Genomic DNA, 6396 nt, shown 5'->3' with positions numbered 1-6396 from the left:
GGGGGGAGGTTCTGGCCAGAGCCACTTTACACAAAGCTTCCTTTGGCTGGGGGATCAATGGGGCACTAAACCACCCATTTTATTCTAAACTTATAAATGCCCAGAGGACAGGCCCACTCCAGCCATCCTGTGGTCATTCCTGAGCCACCTAACAGGGTCACTCTAACCAAAGGCCATCACATTCTCCCAATGACACTTTCCCCTTAGCAGTACATGACGCGAGGCTTGTCAGAGCCTTCCCTTTTGTGGCTTATACATCCAGACTAAGATGAACCCCAACTTTGTGAAGACAGAACCAAAAGCTAAAGAAGCTGGAGTCTACTCTGTCTTCTCCCCTCTCCCAGGCACTGAGGGCGAAGGAAGCAGCAAAGGGAGAAGAGAGGAGAGAGCGGAATGGTATCAGAACCCACTTGAACATTCCTAACACACATGAGTACCCATGTCCCATGCTTCTGTGTCAGAACTAGAATCCCAGAAAGGGTTTCCAAAGTGATGCGTAGAGAGAGAGACTGGGATTAGAGGACCTGAGTCAGTGCTGGTCTTGCGGCAGGGAATCAAGACAAGAGGTCACAACTGCTGCCCTACCAAGAAGCCTGGGTCTCAAAAAGCTCAGGGTCAGATGCACTTGGTCTAAGAAGCTTAGGTGTGTGTCTCTGAGAGACATTAGCCTCTCTAAGCTCCTATTTTCTTTATTTAAATTAAAAAAAATATAACACCATGATTTACCAAGATGTTCATAATATCGTTGTTTTAGGGATTAAACGGTTCAACACCAATCCCACCACCAGTGTGACCTTCCCTCTACCAATGTCCCCAATATCCCACCCACAACCCCAGCCTGTCACCTTGCAGGCATGAGCCAATTTGCTCCATATTGTTTGTTACACACAAAGGCAAATGAAATTACCAAAGCTTAGATCAATAAGAGTCAATTTGTGATAACTGTTACACCTAACAACGGTGTTACTAAAATCATTGTCTGAGGATGCACTGTGCTGGTTAGTACTAACTGAGCCTTCCGTGTTACTCTTTAGGCTCATTGAGTTTGGTGGTCTTCTATGCAAGTTTCCCATCAGATTTGCTGTGATCCTACTGTGCTGTCAGTATTATGAAATTTGAAAATATAGATGTGGAACAATTTGGTAGCTTGGCAGTTTGATGAGGTTCAGATGTGGAGCTGGGCTGCTTCTGTGTCAGAAGGTGTCAGGTACGGCTTTGGGCTGCTATGCCTTTAGGCAGAAAGGGGAATCTGTCTGCTCCCATTCTGAGAAGGCTCCAGAGATTTTAGCCCAAATAAATCTACCTCGGAAAGCTTTGAGACATCATGTTGTTTTGAGATTAGTTGTGGAGCTGGGACATTTCTTTGCTGGCAAGATGGTGGGTGTGGGTGTGGGTTGCTGAAATTTTCTGGTGGAGGGTACCCAGCCTGTCTCCATTCCAAGACTACCCCAGAGTTTTCAGCCCACAGACTGGTCCTCCCTGGGAAGAGTCAGCTGCTTCTCATTCTTTTTGAGATGAGTTGTGGAGCGGTGCTTTATCTCTGTTGGAGTGTTTTTCTATGCTGTATCTTTTCTATGTTGGTGTGGCTATGGGTTGCTATACCTTCAGGCAGAAAGGGAAATCTTCCTGTGCTCTTGTTTTCTTATCTCAAAAAAATGCCACACAGACTGGCTGTTCGGATTAAATAATTATTTTCCCCCCATGTACATCTTTTCTTAGCTCTAGAAATCATTTACATTTACGTTGTTATGGTATGTAGGTCCCCAAGATAAAGGAGTCTGGCCCACACTCTCTGCCTGGAGCTCCAGGACCTGAAAAAGCATTTTTCAAACTGCTGCAGGCCCATCTTTCTACTTTTCCTCCAGGGTTCTTGATTTGATGACACCTGCCAACACATGTGTGGAAGGATCAAAATGGTATCCCACTGATCTTTAAGCTTGGCAGGGCTGAGTTTTAACATCATTCAACATGTCTTGATGTAGCTACTTGGGATGTCATTTCTTGTGATACGTGTTCTTGGACTTACTGACCAAAATATTTTAGGTTGAATCTTTTCAAATGTTGTAGGAGATTTCATCGCTTAGGAGTAGATGAAAATCCTTTCTTTAAATAGGTAGCTCTCTTGCTCTATAATTGGCCTCCTAATTTACAGTACAATTGAATTTTTGGTATAGTTCATGTTCACTTACCAATCCAGGTGTGCTGAGATGCACAGTGCAAGGTGGAAGTTATAATACTCCAGTGACTAACTGAACTTGTACATAAGGTGTTGAACGTGTTATGATCAGTTTGGCTTGCATGAATTTGCTGATAATTGAATAGCTGTGCCAAGAGTGATGGATGGGCCATGCTTCCCATTCCCTAAGTCCTCCTTCAGTGATAAAGTCAAGCAGGTACACAGCTCCCCATAAAACAACATCCCAGGTGCCGTAGCATTGTGTAAATTCTGAATATTGCTAATCTCTTCATGTTGAATGTCTAATCAAGTCACTGGATTATCTGATATCTCCTTCTGAAACTTATCTTCAGTGGGATCCATACCAAATATGAAAATGGCACAATTCAATGATGAACTATTCATCAATGACTGTCAGCTTGATACAAAAATCTATTCAGAAAGAAATCCAGATTCAACCTTTATGTGTTAATATATTGGTACTGGCTTTAATTATTTTATCTATTTCCAGTTTTGCTCTGCTCTTCAAAATTACTTTTGCACTCAACAATGAGCTAGTTCACTGAATTTCTCTGACCCTGCCAGTGAAGGATAAAGCTGAAATAGTCTAAAGGTAAGTCAGGGCTCATGATTTGGTTTCCAGAGAAAGTGCAAGTCTAAGCTGTTGGTCAGTATGACCTAGTAGAATAAGAGTCTGGGTATAGAATAGGATACTTTATTTTAAAGGAGTGGAATTGAGGAGGTTAATAATGTCATTGTCAGGTCCAAGGAGAAAAGTACCATTAGATGAAAGTTCATGGCCATGTACTTCAAAGACAAGGAACAGTCTCAGGGGATAGGCTTCTAGGCTCCATCTGACCACTTGGAGGCTCTTTCAGTTCAACACCGGAGACCCACAAGGCCGGTTTGTCTTGCTTTAATTATTATTTAGATGACTCTTTGGCTCATTCCGAGCAAGACTTGAATCAAGTCAGACCTGTTCATCAAATCAAGGTTATATAATCACATTTGTGATTTAAATGCAAACCAATTATGTTGGAGCCCAAGCACCTTAGGCACAAAAAGGGAGGACTAGTGAGTGTCAGGAATGTTTGCTAATACACGGCTTAACCCCCTAAAGTGGAGGGTGGAGCACTCTGGGGCACTCCTGTTTCGATGAGGTCGTTGTAATGGTTATTGCTCAGGGAACATTCTGGGAAGAAGTTGGAAACTTCTTGAACAAGTGGGACTTCAAAGTCATCTCAGTGTGTTGAAGCCATTATACTGGAGACACGACTGTAGCATTTGACTTGACTTATGACTGTTTTACCAGAATCTGCAGAATCATGCCTTGGTCTTTCTGGTATTCAGTGCTTCCTCCTCCTTTTTCTTGACAAACATGTGTCTTAGGATCTGATTAGTTTTCTAGATTTGTTTTCACCCGAACCTCTCTCTAATTCTCATTATCATTTCTGATGCTTCCAAATTCTGCACTTCCCAAATATTGACCCACTACAAAGAGATTGGAGTGTAGGGAAGATATAGTGGGAAGTCATTGAGAAAGGACTACCAACATCAAAAAATGCATCAGGAAGAAGACATCAGATTCAGGTTTTAAGTGTTTGTCTCTAACTTTTCTTTTTTACTGTAGTTGAGGTAACATGGTCATAATAAGGTTTATGTTTATGCTTGTGGTACATAAAGTTACAGCTCCTCCACTACCAGCAACACCTTCCACCACTGTCTACAGTCACTTCTATTCCATCTCCTCCCCACCTCTACCTTCTCCTTCCACACCCCACTTGATAACTTCAGCTCTATATTCAAAGTCTGATGGGTTATAGTCACTAGGTACAGTTCGTTCTCTTGCTTTGTTTCTTCATGGATTACATATGAGTGAGATCATCTGATATTTATCCTTCTCTCTCTGACTTATTTTGTTTAATTGACCTGATTTATCTCCATCCAAGAAGCAAAAGGAGGATTTCATATTATACATGGATTGTATTCTCATTGTCATTATAGATAATTTTTTTTAATGGGACACACAGCTATGCTCAGGGCTTACTCCTGGCTCTCTGCTCAGAGGTCACACCTAGAGATGCTCTGGAGACCATATGTGGTGCAAGGAACTAAAGCAGGGCTGGCAATGTGCAAGGCAAGCTCACCATACCTTCTGTACTATACCTCTGGCTCCAAGCAAGATTTTCTTTGATCCACTCATTTGTAGTTGAATATGTATTGTTTCCAGATTGTGGCTATTAAACATAGCACTGCACTGGAAACAGGTGTGCATCTATCTTTTCAGGTAAGTGTTTCTTATGCTCTTGGGATAGATGCCAAGGAGTGGAATTTGTGGTCCAGCCCAAAGAATCTGTGACAATAGAACTCAACCTACACTTTCTAAGGCTTTCCCAAACTATACATCTCAGAGGGTCCCAAGTAACTAAGCTGCCTATATATTCTGCCTTTCTGAGTTGAAGTTGCCTATCAGAATGTTAGCAATTCTGATACCTATGCGAGTGTCTGTCCAGTGTTAAGACAGTGCTAGGCTTTGTCATGATTACTAGCCTGAAAAAACAATGTGGGAAATGACATGTTCTTAGATGAAGCACTTTCTGCTCTCACATTGTGTCCTTTTCTCTGACATAAAACAGCATGCCTCTGAAGAGGGGCATTCTAAGGAGAATTTTGTCTTTATCACCATCCTGCTGAGAACCCTTAAGGACAAGGAGTTGCAAAAGTCAGGGAGGAGCCTCTGGAGGTGAGGTATTTTGGACAGGTTTCATCTGAAACACATGGCTGAAATGTGTCATAATAGGGCAAGCAAGCTAATATGCCCTATATACAGACATCTAGTCTCTGGTCAAAGGACATGGGCTTCAGCAAAGCCCAATGAAGTAGCAAGCTGAGTTTTTTTCAAATGGGCTTTCTTGGTCCCACAGAGGACCTATGTCTGATGTTCAATTGCCCCTTTCTTGCCAGGAATTCTATTAAATGATACCATCTGGTACTGAAGGTCTTGATAGATACCTTCGTATAGCATCTCAGTCTTTTGAGATACTGCAATCAAGGGCTCATATTTATTCCAGGTCACTCCTTCACTCCTTCTTTCCCAGCGTCTGTGACACAGATAAGCCCATGACATCTGACAGGGCTGACAGGAGTATTAAGTTTAGGTGGAAAGGTGGGTTGTTAACACTTCAGAGTTGATCTGAGAAAACATTTAAAAACCAATCTTTCAGCAAGGGAAGTCAACCCTGAGGAAACAATAAAGAGAAAACAACTGCCTAACCTCTCAGAGAGAGGCAGACAGCTCTCCCCTGCTGTGCACCAGAGCTCAGGGTGAAAACAGCAGTGGCCTTCTCATTCCTGAGGGCATCCATGAATGAGCTCCCAAGGGGCAAATAGGAGGCCCAGAGGCTTAACCTGCAATTCTCAGTCAACTAACACTGTGGTACTTCTCAGTGCCATCCAGAACCACATCCTGGTGCTCAGGCCTCCAAGGCTGTACTCAGTGATTTTTGGAATACTTTATAGTGCCATGGATCTAACAAGATTAGCTGCCTGCAAGGCATGTGCCTTAACCCCTGTGCAATTTCTTAGGTCCTGGCCTGGTGGTTTTCAGCTCCACAGTGCCTGCAGATCTGAATGGTATCTTAACCGAAGGACACTGGGCTCAGCTCTAAGCATCTGCAGCGTTTGTCCAGAGAGCTCTGTTGAGCTATTTTCAGATGACATAGATCCCCAAAAGGCACTTGCCTCTTGCCTGTGACACTTCTAAGAGTAACTCTTGCCACATGACCACAGGAATAAGTGAAGTTTTTCTCCAGTGAAGTAACAGGATTCTAAAGTTTCCAGAAGGAAATGGCTATGCCTGGAATATGGACTTCCCAGTGGATTCACTTGTTTTGGTTCCAGTAGTTCCAGATATGCATGCAGGCAGCAACCTCAAAATGTTTAATTTCCTAATAATAAAATAAGAAGTGCTTTTCACATTACAAAACCTGGATTTTTCCTTGTCTGATTAAGTATATGGTTCTGCTTCCATAGTGATTGGGAGCATATGTTCAATGCAGCATTAAGAGCCCTGGTCAACTTTCCATGGTGTTATGAGGTCTTCGGATTCATAAATTTAATCTAATTTGTCCTCTTAAGGGAATTGAGCTTAACTCTTAAGGGAATTGAGTCATGGTTTTTATTGGAAGCACCATTCTCCCTCTGTTTACTTCCCAATTCTA

Source organism: Sorex araneus, chromosome X (assembly GCF_027595985.1).
Source record: "Sorex araneus isolate mSorAra2 chromosome X, mSorAra2.pri, whole genome shotgun sequence".
In the NCBI taxonomy this organism is placed as follows: Eukaryota; Metazoa; Chordata; class Mammalia; order Eulipotyphla; family Soricidae; genus Sorex; species Sorex araneus.
Note: the sequence above shows the minus strand (reverse complement) of the source record.